The 16,005-nt window shown below is 41.5% G+C and overlaps 1 protein-coding gene and 1 long non-coding RNA gene across 3 annotated transcripts in view; one reads left to right on the forward strand and one right to left on the reverse strand.

The window, feature by feature from the left end:
- Positions 1-818, reverse strand: part of LOC133384265 (uncharacterized) — a 32,789-nt gene extending 31,971 nt beyond the window's left edge. The window contains exon 1 of the long non-coding RNA XR_009762476.1: positions 751-818. This is a non-coding gene — a long non-coding RNA (uncharacterized LOC133384265). The remainder of the gene's footprint in view (positions 1-750) is intronic.
- Positions 1-16,005, forward strand: part of MACROD2 (mono-ADP ribosylhydrolase 2) — a 946,657-nt gene that overhangs the window by 906,422 nt on the left and 24,230 nt on the right. The window lies entirely within an intron of this gene.

Genomic DNA, 16,005 nt, shown 5'->3' on the forward strand with positions numbered 1-16,005 from the left:
TTTAAAAGTTATTGATTTTTTTTTAAAAAAAACTTTGTTTAGGACTTCTAGGCATGCTGCAAAGCACACTGCTGGTGAGGCCTCCAGCTATCCATTATCTTAATTCAGGGATGGGGAATGTCCAACCTCTGGGACAATCATGGCCCCCAGGGGTCTAATTTGGCCTGTGAGGACATTTCCCTCAATCCACGCATACCAGCTGATGTCACTGGTGACATCAGCTGATGGCCAGGAGGACAGGGTTTAATCTTGCCTTGGCTGTGTGATCCTATTTGTCAAGAACTGCTGCCAGTTCTCACCAGGACTCAATTCCCAAACCCAGGGGCAATTGATCTTGGCAGGCACAACCTATGCCTCCCTTACCAGGGTTGAGTAGACCAACAACAACTCTCTTAAACCTGGTCACCCACTCTGGGCCAAGGGGAAACCCAAAGTGCCAGAAATAGACCTGCCAAGGATTCCAGAAAACAAGAGCCAAAGATACACTCCTTGTCTTGGAGCCTTATGGCAAAATACCCAAATATCCAGTAGTCCGTGACTAATTGGCCAAGGTACTGGATTCAGAGCCAAGTTCCCCCTGCAATGAACACACACTGGTTAATAAGAGGTAGCATTATTAGAATAAAATATAAGTGCAAAATGTATAGTAGCAAAATAGTTCTTTAAACCAAACACCCCCAAGGGCTAGGTAAAACACAGAGAGAGCTCAAATCACAAATAACAAAGCTGTCTAGCCTAATCTATACTCACACAAGATTGGTAAACCAGCAGAGTAACATCATGGTTCCACATCTGCCCAGAGATGTATAGCCTAGAGAGCAGATGGAAGAGAGAACCCCAACATCAGGTAGCACCAAAGAACAGTGGGGAACAAAGACCTAAACTCTGGGTCTTATTCTTATGGAGAAATGCCCAGCAACAGCCAGGAATTAATTAGCCAGTCAGGGGGCTTTCTGATGATGAAATCTTCTGGAGCTTTCGCAACTAATAGTCATGCACTCACTAACCTTCCCAGGCCTGTGGCCTTGAAGTACCAGTCTCGAGCTCATAAGCAGGCTTTCTTGCTTACTGCTTAATTAACTGAGTTCAACTGTGTGAACTGACAATCTCATGGCCGCTCAGAGGCTCCATTTCAGGCAAGATGTTTCCCCCACAATTCCTTGCCACAAAACTATTTTAGAGACCAGGTGTTCTTGATACTGTTCTCAGCAGGCAACAAGATCGTGCAGCCAAGGCAGCAGGATTTACTCTCTGATCGGTGTTCACCAGCTGAGTGGAGATTAAAGCTCGGTGACAAAGTGTCCTTTGAAGCAGCTTGTGTTGCTCAAACAGGAGTTCAGGGACTGCCTTAAAGTCTCCACAAGGAGGAGGAAGAAACTTGCAAAAGCACTTTCTAAGTCTCTCCATGTTTCCTTTTTATTCTCTATGATTGGGGTCTTGAAGCAGGAGGAGGGGAGACTTGGAAGAGGACTTGGTCTTTGCCTCCCTCCCCCTTTAAGTCCTTGATCATGGAGAATTAAAAGGGAAGTGCAGGGAGACTTGCAAAGGCTTATGCAAGAGTCTCCCCATCTCCTTTAAGTCCCCACAATCGGGGAAACATAATGGAAGTGAAAGGGATTTTGATAGGTGGGCACCCCCAACTATGTGCCAATCATGTCTTAATGACACCATGTGATTGACAGGTAGGCAGCCCTGTCCACCTGTCAAATTTGGCCTGCAAAACAGATCCTGATAAGGATATGGCCACAGAGCAAAAAAGGTTCTCCATCCCATCTTAGTGAGTTCAGAGACCTAAATTTCCATTTATTCATATGAACTAGGATATGGATATTTTATGAAAATTTGTGGCATGGGCCTGTACCCTGAGTATTTTAGTACCTAACAACCCCCCCCACACACACACAAAAGCAGGTTTTTGCTGAGAAGTAGAGCATTTGCTTTGCATGCAGAAGGTCCCAAGTTCAATCCCTAACCTCTCTAGGTACAGCTGGGAAAAGTCTCCTTGTCTGAAACCTCGGAGAGCTGCTACCAGTTAGTTTGGATAGTACTGAGCTCGATGGACCAATGGCCTGACTCAGTATAAGGCAGCTTGCTATGTTCCTATCAACCAGTATTGTAGTGGCAAATTTAGAAGTGCAGGGTTCCTTCTTAATAGTCACAATCATGCCCCCTTCTAAGATTATAGAATAATCTGGCCAGGCTTGAATGCTGCTTTCTGCTTCTCTAACACTGTCACCATTTGACTGTCCTTTCTCACTGCCAGAGATATTGCTTGAATTACTGAATTCAGAGTCTACATGTTTATCTACCTGTTGCTAGAGTCTTCACAGTGGCTGACTCACCTCCTTTCTCTCTGATTGGCTCCAATCAGCAGGAAAGGACAAGAAAGCAAGTTAGAAGACTCTTCTCAGTGGCTAACACACTCCCCTTTCATGCTGATTAGCACAGGGACCCTGCTGGGACCTGGCTTCCAAAAAGGTAAGGGGTTTAAGACCCCCTGAGACCCCAGACGACTACCCCCTGCTATTAACAAATGCGTAACTGTACATAAATTACAGAAGTATGTTTGTCCACAAAATGTGTTTGCAGCTGAAACTTTAGGCACAGAAAGTGGTGGCAGTAGTGATGAGGAATCTCTGAACATTTAATATTTGAGATATTGATATAAGAGATGTTGAGATAACAGTGTCAGCCTTACCACACATATGCTCATTTCTTTAGAAAATGGGCTTTATGTAGCAATGGTTAGAATACAAAGTGACCCAGTGTAAAGTGAAATGTAGAGCTCATTAAATAACCAAGAGACACCGAAAAGAATTCCTAGCCATTTCTGAGCTCATCTCCGAATATTGTAGCTAGCAGTCCTATGCAAGCCCTTCCCCTGATACTATTACTGTCTCAGGAAGATTAGAGTGGGGAATCAAACTGCATAATGTACAAAAACAAAAGATCAATACTCCATTTGTAGACAGAATAAATGCAGCCAGATAAAATGTCCCTCAGGTAGTACCATGCCTTTTATATAACTCCTGCGGTGTCTTTGTGCAATATTTAAAATACTATATTGTATTTATTTATTTATTAAATTTCTATCTTAACCTTCATCCCAAAGGAGTCCAGGGTGGCATAAATAAAGTTTGTCTTCTCCCCCCCCTTTCCCCCCCCCTAAAAAGAAGCCTATTTGTTTTTTTAAAATTCTTTTTCCTAGTCTGATCCGTAGCAAACTGCAGTTCTGGTGCAGTTCTTATAGGCTGATGACTGCCAGCCCAATCATGGATAATAAAAAGGAAACATGGAGAGACTTGGAAAGTGCTTTGATAAAGCATGCCATCGTACCCATGAGCCTCACATTTCTGTTCTCTTCATCCTGACAGAACTGTGCTCACAGGGGTTGAAGAGGAATCCTAGATGAGCCAGTGCAAGCTTGCTGTGTGTCTAAGAAGGATTCTTCCTGTAGTAGGGAAGACAAGAGTGTGGGTGTTTTATGCAAGATCTTATCTGTCATATGCTATGTCAGAATGATTATGACTTAGGTCCAGGATACCTTAGGGACTGCCGTCTCCCATTCCAGCCTACCCCTGCCCTAAGATCTGATGGAGTTGCCCTCCTTTATGTCCAAACTGTGATGGAGGTTTGGTTGATGGGGACTAGAGTAAGGGCCTTCTCTATGGCCATAGGAACTATTTGACTCAGGAGGCTCAAGTGACCCCTCTACTCTCTCTTAGGGTGTTTTGCCATTTGGCTAATACTTGTTTAGGCGAATCTTTGTTTTAGCAGGTGGATATTCATCTGATGCCTCCATCTGAGCTGTTAGAATTGTCTGTGTTATTATTATATTGTATTTTATGTCTGGTTTTAACTGTTGTTGGCTGCTCTGAATGGCATCAGAAAGTCAGGATGTAATTTAAAAAACATAAATAAACACCTTTCCCATTCCAGGCGGCCCTGCCGCATGGGAAAATTGCATCAATTTTCATTTCTCCTGTTAAACTAGAAACATTCTTATACTCACCACCTTGAGCTATTGGGATAGCAATATAAAATACTCAAACAAAATGACTGCTTTCAGTACTGCATTATTATCTGCTTCTGCTATACCAGTTATGAAAGACCAGACAATCAGGTACATTTAATGCATAGTGTACTCTTAGGAAATTGTAAATATTTGGTGTTTCTTGGTGCTGAAGTTGTGAAATATCTCATGGAAATCAGAAATGGGCATCACTTGGATCACTGCCTGCTTGATCCACTCTGAAGCTGATGTTCACATGGAAGATGTACAACTTTTAGTATTTAGGTGTCAGCTTCATGAGGCTGGTAGAGCCCCTGATTAGAGCGTGGCCCTTGTTCGCTGTATAATATGTACAAATATACCATTATGTTTTTTGTAAACTGCTTAGAGGTCTTTACATTCAAGTGTTATATAAATTTTATTCAATCAACCTATCAATCATCTACTGGAACATGTATCATTCTGAAGGCCTTGTTATCTCATTTTCAAATGCATGCATTTGATGTCCCATAATACCTTAAATGTTGCATTTTGTTTCAGAGTCTCCCTCCCTCCCTCCTTCCCTCTGTGTGTATGTGTGTGTAGTCCATCCATCTGTGTGTGTGTGCTTACTCTTTGTCCATTCATCTTTACTCTTAGATTATTTTCTGGGCATGAGGATAGATTAAGATGGCCTTCACTTGCTTTGTTCACCAGATGAGATTAAATGAGTGTGTGTTGCTTCTCATTCACAATAACGTTAGCCATCACTTCCTGTAATTGCAGCTTACAAAATACAAACCACTAGTACTGTACCATGGCTGAATTGCTTGTTCTTCCCATAACAAACACAGAATTAGATTTAGCTGATACATCAAGACTACTATGTTTCTGCTATATGTTCATAGACAGTCTGGATTACCACTGAAATTATGAGAATGTTCCCATATTTAAGCATTACAAAAAATAGCTGTTTCATCAAGGAGGTATCAATATTTCATACATAGAATTAACTCAACATGGGCCTTTCAGCATTTCTATATTATACAGCCACAAGAAATGCTTGCTTAACAACCCTCTAAGTTTTCATGGCGATACACAAAACAGTCAGAGACAATCAAGAGTTCAAAGTGTAAAACAAAAGAAAAAAAATCCAGACCCCTGTTGGATTCTTTTCTGTCAGTGGTCTCATAATTTGTTGAAATTAATTAAAAATCAGCCATGTTCACAGAGTACCTGTAATCCTGTTACTGACCTTGCCCCATACTCTGATCTTCATCTTCTGTGGTTCAAAAGTTTAAAAAAATGTCTGGGTGATTTTTTATTAATTTAAGAAATTTAATATTGGAGTCAATGATAAGCTTGGGCATGCTCAGTAAGAATAACTGTCAGTAGTGTTCTAAAAGCCAGACTCACAGCTGTTTGGTTTGACTAATCAGGTGGCCACATCCACACCAGACTTTTGTTTTACTTTAGACAGTCATGGCTTCCCCCAAAGAATACTGGTAAGTGTAGTTTATGGAGGGTGCTGAGAGTTGTTTGGAGACTCCTATTCCCCTGACAGGTCCAGTGGCCAGAGCACATATCTTGTTTCTGTTGTTTGGACTGATTGCAGGGGTTGCCACCACTCACCATATGCTCAGAGACACATTACCAAATTCTTCCAAGCTACACAGGAAGTGGATTGGACTGTGAAAGACCAACCCAAATTGTGTTTGCATTTTGACAAATTGGTAGGGCAGTAAAATATATTGGAGAGGAGTTCAGGTCTCCTGCTCCCCTGGTGCATTAACTATAGCTGCTCAATTTCCCTGCTTTTTAAAGTTTGATAGAAATATCTGTTGCCTATAGGTATGTTCTTAAACCGCAAGGGGTTTTTTATTTTGTTTTTGTTTTGCCTATTAGTGTATTGTTTGTACTGTACTTGTGGGATAAAGCTTGTGATACCAAGTTTCCACTAAAAGTCTTTATTCTGCTATTCCAAATCTCTAGACATAAAGCTTCTCCCATAAGTTAAAATATTAAAAGCAGACATCATATACTTACCATGTGATCCAGATTTGGACCATGGTGCACTAGGAAGGAAAGGTGATCTTTTCTCTCTCACTGTTTTCTCACAGTTGGTATGTGTCAGGATGCAGGATTGGGGCCCTGAGGATTCAGAAGACAAAGAAAGGGAGGGGGTCATTTATCCTGAGTTGTGCAAATAAGTAGGAGAAGGGGGGGAGGAAATCCCAGAGATAGAACTGTCTAGCAGTAAAGACCTTGGAAGGCTCACAGACTCCCTTGAAGTTCCCACGCCTCCTCCCCCCTTGAGTTCAGAGCAGTTAGAGGGAGAGGGAGGGCCTCCTGAGCCAGGGACAAGCAAAGAGAAACCGCCAGACAGTTTACACATTGCCCCCCCGCTCTCACCCATACCAGAGTCAGAGCCTTCAGAAGGGGAGGGGGACGTGCTTCCTCCTTCACCGCGCACCAGGAGGCAGCTAAAGCAAAGAGAACGGAGGGGGGAGAGAAGGGTGGTGGATGAGAGCACTTTGAGGCGGAGTGAGAGAATTCGCGCCCGTTTTCCCCCTTCTTAAGGGACGGGAGAGATAGTGACCCCTTGTTCTGTCAACTCTCTTGTATGTCGCAGGATATGTTTTTGTAGTGCAACTTCATGAGAAGACATAGTTTGTGTCTGGATAATTACTTTAATAAAGACTGAATTGCTTTCATCAACTGGTCTGGTTCCTGAGTCCTATCCTGGATACGACAGTATGATAGCCTGGAATGTTTTTGAGCATTCCAACTGCTCAGGAAACAAAACTGTCAGAATGTTTGTAATGTAATTTCTGCGCAGAAGGAAACTCTGTTAGCTTGGTTGGTATTGAAATCTCACAGATAACTGGGTGGGGCATATTGAGGACTGGGAAGAGTTCAGATGTTAATGGGTAGAAAACACAGAGGCAAGTGGTAGCTATGAGATGGCAAATTCAGGTGAGAAAACAATTAGAGAGGAAGAATCAACCCTTCTTCCCAATATACTATGGTCCAAATCTGGATCAAGCCCCCCACAGCTACTTTTTTTTAAATTAACCCCTGGATTGATGATCACATGGTAAATATATAATGTTGTCTGGTTTTAATTTTGTAACCCATGAACTAACTTAAGTGGGAGAAGCTTTATGCCTAGAGATTTGGAATCTTGACACCATAATTGAATAGTTTATGGTGCCTACCTTAACATTTCACTATGCTCTTTTAGCATTAGTTCTTGGGAAACCATAAATATGAATTCCAAGTGTTTGTTTTGGAAGGAACAATAGATTTTATGTATTTAAATCAGTGGATTCAAATAGGTGTTTAACCTTGTTGGGATCTCAGAAGCAAATGAAGCCATATCCTGCTGCTATTTAGTTCAACAAATGATGGGGTGATTCCACACTTGACTACTGCTTTGGACTTTATTCTAAATTGCTTTTGCTGTATTTTGACATCAATACAGAGAACAGGCTTAGTTTAGAAATCAGATATGGTTGAAATATAATAAAATATCAGAGTTCAGGAACAGACCAAGTGCCATGCAATTACTGAAACTGGTTAATACCAATACCAAGCTCCAGATTTCTTTGGGGGATATTTGATTGAGATTTTCAGACATTTTTTCCAGCATTTAATATTTATTGAAAACATTTATCCCTGCCTTTCCATCTAGAGGTGGCTTCTAGCAGAATGAAACCATAAAAATAATAAAACACCAACATAAAGAGCAGCTACAACACAGGGCAAAATATGCCCACTCAGCAGACACAGGCCTTCCAAAAGAGCTAGGTTTTTCACCCTTTCTGAAAAATGGCAGTAGCAGGGCAGTTCTGAACCTCATGACATTTCCCTCGCTCCAGAGCTTCACAGCAATTGCAACACCAGCACTTTGCCAATGATGTCCCTGCATGTTGCAGGATAGGCTCACAAGAGAAAGGGTCATGCCATGGAATGTAATGAATGGCTGGGCCTCTGTATGGGGAGAGCCAGGGTTGGTTGTATGGTTCCAGGTTTAGAAGGCTCAGCCACAACCACATACCCTTCTCGCTTCTCTGCCCAATTTGTTTAACTCCAGGCTCCTCCTCAGTTACCCAGAGTGAGCAGGAGGGAGGGAGATTGTGGCTAGAAATCACCTCTGCTTCCTCACTTGCCTGTTGCCCCCCTTTGGGGGCATTGGCCCAATCCCCCACCCACAGAGACAGAGAGACAGAGAGAAGGCATGGGGCTATGGCTGAGCCTCCTAAATCTGGAACCATACAACCATCCCTGGCCCTCCCCATACAGAAGCCCAGCCACTCACGACATTCCATGGCATGCACTGGCTGCTCCTTGTGGCCTTGTTTTCACAATGAGGTGGCTGCTCGTGCTGGGTCACTCCAGAGAAATGGTGTGCTGTTTACAATCGGCAACTATTTATGTTGCATGCATGCGTGAGAGATACAATAGGTGGGTCAGTCTATTCTCAGCCTCTGACACTTTTTCATGTGTTTCATGTGTTTATCCCTTCTATTCCATGTCTCATGCAATCTGCATTTAAAAAACAAATTAAAAACTCAGTTTAAATATGCATCTAAATACATATTTTTTAGATTTATTTTCTCCCCAAATACATATTTCAAAATGTATTTTCTCTCAATATATATGTATTTTAAATGTATTTTGATACACAACAATATCAAAATACAGTGTTTGTGTGAATTGTCCCTAAAGCTAAACATTGTGCTTTCTCAGTGATGGGATATACTTTCCAGAATTTTCTTGGCAGGCATGTCAGCTGCCAGTCTCTGATAAGAGGCTTATTCTTATGAGTCACTCACTGTCCTGCCCTGTGGTGGGCGCCTTCTGTTTGAGAGACAAATGAATCTATTTTTATTGAACAAATATTAAGTGAAGATGGTACCCTAAATCAGCCCAGGAAATTAATGTAGACAATGAAGTCTTGGTGTGCCACAAAGCTCATCATGTGACCTTAGGCCGGTCATTCTCTCATAGCCCAAGCTAATTCAAAGGATTGTTGTGAAAACAAAACAGGACACACAGAAAACTATGTTTGCTGCTCTGAGCTTATTGAAGAAAGGACAAGATAAAAAATTAATAAATAAATGTGCTCCCCCCCCCCCCACTATGGTGAGATGGGTCCTAACAGCTGCCTTCTACGCTACTGCGACTTCGGAATTCATAATGGCAGCCTGCAAAGCAACACTAATTATTAGTATATCTTGTGTCTACATAAATAGTTATTTAATACAATTTATATTATTATGCATGTTAAACTGCACATTGCCTAGACTATGAATTATCGTTAATTATCTCATTTTGGTGTTTTGCTAACTTCCCTTTTTTGCTTCCATTTCCATTGCTTTCACAAGCCATGTATAATGAAAATATCCATGATACAACATTTAAAACATTGCTGTTATAAATCATTGCAATCGTTAGTGGAACAGCCTATCTGTAGTATTTCAAAATAGATTTTTAGAAGTCTAAGGCACATGAAGTGTGATATGGGTGCTATGTGAAGTGTTAAACAAGTCCTGAAGAGTACCTGTTCATCAGTACATGTGCAGTTGCTATTGGAAATGTAACATTTCCTCCAAAAAATTATGTTTCTGAGCTTGCATGAAATCTGCATTGCAGTTCAATGTATCCAGCAGGAAAGCATTAGATACATATCCTGGGGAAATTGTAAATATGTTCATTCAGCAGCATTTTTTGCAATTGCCACAGTAAGTTGTATATCATGTAGTTGAGAGCAACTGTAGACAAGTTCAGGTACCCACAGAAGATTTTTTCAAGCGAGTCCCTCACCCCTTTTGTCCACATGTTCATTATCAGTTTGACTATATATTGATCATACATGGACTTACATTACGTGATTCAGTAACCAAGTTTAAGCAGGGCAATGTAGATGAAAGACAAGTACTTATCTGAGCTTCAAATTGCACTGTTGAATACCCTGTTTTTGGTGTTGCTATAGCACTATTCAAGCAACATATCCAGGGTGAGTGAGTGAGTGTGTGTGTGTGTGTGTGTGTGTGTGTGTGCATGCATGCATGCATGCGTGTATGCTTGCTTGCTTGCTTGCATGCAGAATTGTGGCAGTAGGTTCTGCCACCAACCTACATGGGTTCAGTTGAATGTCTACATAGAATCATAGAATCATAGAGTTGGAAGGGGCCTTGTAGGCCATCGAGTCCAACCCCCTGCTCACAGCAGGAAATCCACAGCTAGAGCATCTCCCGCAGATAGCCGTCCAGCCTCTGCTTGAAGACATCCAGTGAAGGGGATCCCACCACCTCCCTAGGCAGTCGGTTCCAGTAAACTGCCCTTACTGTCAAGAAGTTCCTTCTAATGTCCAATCTGAATCTACGCTCCTGCAACTTAAAACCATTAGACCTAGTCCTACCCTCTGGGGCAGCAGAGAACAAATCTGTACCCTCCTCTATGTGACAGCCCTTCAGGTACTTAAAGAGTGCAATCATGTCACCCCTCAGCCTTCTCTTCACCAGACTGAACATGCCAAGTTCCTTCAACCTTTCCTCATAAGACTTGTTCTCCATACCGGCTATCATCCTCGTCACCCTCTTCTGAACCTGCTCTAACTTGTCTATATCTTTCTTAAAATGAGGCGCCCAGAACTGAACGCAGTATTCCAGATGAGGCCTGACCAATGCAGAATATAGTGGGACTATTACTTCCCTCGACCTGGAAACTATAGCTCTGTTTATGCATCCCAAAACCGCATTTGCCTTTTTTGCCGCAGCATCACACTGCTGGGTCATGTTCAACTTGCGATTCACTACAATTCCAAGGTCCTTCTCACACGTACTACTGCTAAGCCGGGTATTTCCCATCCTGTACCCGTGCATTTTGTTTATGTGGCCTAAATCCTGCATTTGTCTTTACTGAATGTCATTTTATTAATTTCAGCCCAATTTTCTAGTCTATCCAGGTCCCTTTGGATTTTATTGCTGTCTTCCATTGTGTTAGCTATCCCTCCCAGTTTTGTATCATCCGCAAAGTTCATAAGGCTTCCCTCCACCCCATCGTCTAAGTCATTGATAAAAATGTTGAAGAGTATCGGCCCCAGGACAGAACCCTGTGGCACTCCACTCAAGACCTCCTTCCAGTCCGAAGCAGAGCCACCGACGACCACTCTTTGAGTACGGTTTTCCAACCAGTTGTGAATCCACCTGACAGTATTTCCATCTAGTCCGCATTTGACGAGTTCGCTAATCAAAAGGTCGTGGGGGACTTTGTGAAACGCTTTGCTGAAATCTAGATAGATGACATCTACAGCATTTCCACCATCTACTAAACTAGTGACCTGATCAAAAAAAGAGATGAGATTAGTTTGACAGGATTTTTTCTTGACAAACCCATGCTGGCTCCTACTAATCACAGCATTGTCATGTAGATAGTTGCCAATGGACTCTTTTATTATCCGTTCTAATATCTTTCCCGGTATTGAAGTCAGACTGACCGGCCTGTAATTCCCCGGATCTTCTTTTTTACCCTTTTTAAAGAGCGGGATGACGTTTGCCCGTCTCCAATCCTCCGGCACCTCTCCCGTTCTCCAGGATTTCTCAAAGATGATATCAAGAGGTTCTGAGAGTACATCCGCTAATTCGTTCAATACTCTGGGATGCAGTTCATCAGGCCCTGGAGATTTGAACTCATTTAGGTTAACTAGGTATTTCCTGAGTATCTCCTTATCAATCTCGAACTGCAGTCCCGACCCCTTACTGAGATTGCTACCGATGCAAGGTTGCACACTGTTCCCTTTTTGGGAGAAAACAGAGGCAAAATTGGTGTTGAGCAGTTCTGCCTTTTCCTCGTTACCTGTCAACATTTTGCCATCCTCATTGAGCAGCAGTCCCACCGTTTCCTTGGTCTTTCTCTTGCTTCGAACATATCTGAAAAACCCCTTTTTGTTGTTCCTCGCTTCCGCTTACATGGAGCCTACATGTGTAGAACTCTCCGCCAGTTCCATACCACTGCAAAAGAAAGACAGAAAGGGTGGGGTTCACCATTCCAGGAACAGAGCAATTGTACTGGCATAGTCTCCATGTAAATTTTCAACTGAGCATGCCCCATGTGTTTTCACTCAGTCTGGATATATTATCTGAATAGGGTTACTACCTCAGTCCTGGGATTTTTCTTAAAACCTCAGAGGTAGGAGTTCAGTTTCCTCTTTCCTGACAGTAAATTCTAGGGTTTCATACTTATGGAGAAACACCTAAAAATTATAAGAGTTTGTTTTGTTGTATGTATGAATGCACAATATAATATTTGCAGTGCTACAAGTTTAGCAATCAGTCTGTTTTATCAGCAGACTTTCAGTTGACTCCAGACGTGAATCATAAGTCAGGAGCCTCACTAATAACTTATATGGATAAGAAATATGAAATGTCATCATGACTTGATAGGAGAATTGGTGTCAAAAGGATTGCGTCATGACTGGTTTGTCTTTAAAACATTCCATAAAGGAGCCATTATTTTTAACATGTGTTTTATGTGCTGTATTGTTGGTTTTTTCCTCTCCCTACTCCGTGCACTATCCTCATGCTCCCCTTAAAGACATTACTGGCTTTTTTCAGACTGATGTTAATGCAGAAATCAAGAACAGAAGTTGGAAGCAAAAATACTTTTATATGATGCTTACTTGCAGTGTAATCAATGTTTTCCCCTTTATTCCCTTTAAATGATTAATGACATGTACTTTGTAAATGTTGAAAAAGGGAGCATGGAATCAGGTCATATGCTTTGAAGTGCTGCTGCCTTTTCAGAACTGTATCATGTGCTGGTTCTATATTATTATTGTTGTTGTCATTATTATTTCTTTCCCATGAAGCATCCTGAAGTGATTTACAATATAATGTATATAAAGCAGTTAGGTAGATAAAAATAGTTAAAACAACTGCATATAAAAACAATTTTTAAAAAACAATTATAACACTCTAAAACAACAACAGCGCATACAGAAAATCAATTACACCCAAAACAGAAACGAACTGGGCTAAAATTTTTAGAAAGCTTGTTGAAAGAGGAACATCATTAGCAGGTGCTGAAAAGACAACAGAGAAGGCAATCCAGAAACAGTCATAGCTGTCTTACCAACCTAAGCTGGTAAAATGCAGTCCTAACCACTGAGGGCCCCTGGGCCCCTAGTGACAAAGATGGGTCCAGGAGCACCTCCAGACTACAAACCTGCTCCTTCAGGGGAAGTCCATCATCTTCCAAAGCAGGCAACTGACCAGTTATCTAGATTCTGGAACCATCCACTGAGTCTCCATCTTGCCAGGATTCAGAGTCAGTTTATTAGTCCTCATCCACCACTGAATCCAGGCACCAGTCCAGGGCTTGCACAGCCTCTGCTAATTCAAATGTTACGTTTTTGGATTAGTCATGCGGCTGTCAGAACAAGTAGAGCAATGGTCCATCCAGCTATCAGAACAAGTAGAGCAATGGTCCATCCAATTCAGCACAGTCTACAATGGTTAACCACTGTGGCCCAAGAGAAAATCTATAGCAACCAGCTGGGCAGAATGAATAAGGAGGATATTTCAAATTCCTTGGAATTTGAAGGTTATATTCTTAAACTTCTTGCCTAGGAACTGATAGATCAAATCTCTATGCCAGGGGTTCTTAGCCTGTGGGCAATGGATGGACTTCAGGAAGTCCATGAAGTGGCTGCAAAAAAAAAAATCAATGTCCAATGCCATAAAATAAATTGTATTTATTTATGGGGATCCATAGATTTCATCAGATTCTCAAAGGGATCTGTGACTCACAAAATGTGAAGAACCACTGCTCTATGACTTTCTCAAATTCTTTTTAAACAGCATTACATCATTTCCGAGACCATGACTGCCATAAGCTAATTTATGTTGCTCTGTACCAGGTAGTGGTCCCAGCCAGGGGACAGAGCTCTTTCCTAAGTGGGGGCATGCCCTAAGCACAGATTACGAAGACTCAAGGTCACATACCACTAGTTCCATTTCAGGATTCAGCAAACAAAATCAGGTCCAACAGAGAGTAGGTTCTAGTGAAGACATAAATGGAATATGGACAAATAAGGAATAATTAACATTAAAAAATCGTATCTCATCCTGCCTTTCCCTGTTTTTGAATTAGGGGAGAGAGTGGACAGGTTTGGAATCATGAAAAAACCCAACCGAGAAAACAAAGAAAAAAGAAGCTAGGACACAACCAGCATATTCAGGCCTGCATATAGGTCCTCAGCAAATCCACTGTGTGGTTGCCTGTTGGGATGGGTTTATATGTATGTGTGCGCATACATGCATGCAGCAGGGCGTATTCATCTTCCCATACTACATATAGGATCTACACACTCTGTTCTAATCTGAACCGTCCCCTGCAGCTTCCTACTTTTTTAAAATAGCATTTTAAATTTGCCAAAGTGTTGTATAGTCTGTTATCCTCACAAGAACCCTGTAAAGTAGCTTACAGTACAATTCTGGCAAAACAACTGAACAGTACTACCACCTTAAAGACTAAAAAAATATATTATGACATAAGATTTCTTGGGCTAGAGCTCACTTCATCAGATGCATAATTTTTGGTAATCCATGAAAGTTTATGCAGTAATCTAGGCTGGTTTAGTGTGGTTGAGGGCCCTGGTGTAGTTCCCAAGATGGGGACTCCTCCTTGAAATGAACACATGAAATAAGGTACCACAAAACAAGTCTTGTGCAATCTGCACGAGTAAAAAATTTATCATGGCATAAACTTTTGTGGACTGCACAAATAATCTGAGCATGGGGAGTTTTACAATCTGCAGCAAAACACTAGCAAAAACATTTTATCAGAGTTGATATAAAGAAAATACTCTGAGCATGTGCTTTTTCACATTTTAAACTCACAACTCATTGTTTTTGTTCACTTCCTGCCTTGGGCCAGTTACCAACTTTTAGCCTAACCTACCTCACTTGGCTGTTGCAGAGATATAGAAGCAGCGATAAAATGCAAAAGGGACTTAGTGTTTGTAACATAGGCATCAAATTTTGGTTTCTTTAACCAGAGTGAAAATTCTTTGTACAATAAATGGCCATGTTATTCTGCCTGGCCCCTGCAAATTAGTGTAGTTCCAAGGCTTCAGCCAATCTTAATCTGGCCTGATTACTGCATGTTTTAAATGCATAAGTGTACTTGTGTTCAGTTGATCTTACTTCCAAGTTAGTGTGTACAGGGGATTAATTTCCTAAGAGGAGTTATTTTAGGCCTGCCGTCACTGTGTGCGTGTGGGGGAGGGGGAAACAGAGTGATTTACTTTCATTTTTAAAATAATCTCAATTTTTTTTTACTATAATGAAAAGACATGATTCACTAGAAAAGGCGATAATGCTGGGAAAAACAGAAGGGAGTAGAAAAAGAGGAAGACCAAACAAGAGATGGATTGATTCCATAAAAGAACTTGCAAGATCTGAACAGGGTGGTTTATAACAGATGCTATTGGAGGTCTCTGATTCATAGGGCCACCATAAGTCGTAATCGACTTGAAGACATATAACAACAAAAACATGTTTACAGATAAAATAGCAAGGAAATGAATACAGTCAATATTTCCCCTAATTCCTCAGTTAAAATCCCTGCTTCCACTTTCCAACATTCTGCCCCAATGGAAAAACCACTTAGATAACTGACAGGTTTTTAAAATGTTGTAGAATAATTTCCCCAGAGAGAGATTCCTATGGTTCTGGTGTCCAAATAGCTTACTCATCAGTCACAGCTCTGACTTCATACTGTGGCTAAAAACATTGAAAAGTGGGAGTGGCCAGGCTGACTTACCTCATACAACAGTGGTCACCAACCCTTTTGAGTCTGGAAGTGCTTTTGGATTTTGGAAAAACTGCCATGGGCATCATTTCCACAATGGCCGCCACAAGGTGTGGCCTAATACAGAATGGCTGCTGTAAGGTATGTATGTTGTCACTCACTACCTCATGCCTACCCCACAAATTGATTGCATA

Source organism: Rhineura floridana, chromosome 4 (genome assembly GCF_030035675.1).
Source record: "Rhineura floridana isolate rRhiFlo1 chromosome 4, rRhiFlo1.hap2, whole genome shotgun sequence".
Lineage (NCBI taxonomy): Eukaryota > Metazoa > Chordata > Lepidosauria > Squamata > Rhineuridae > Rhineura > Rhineura floridana.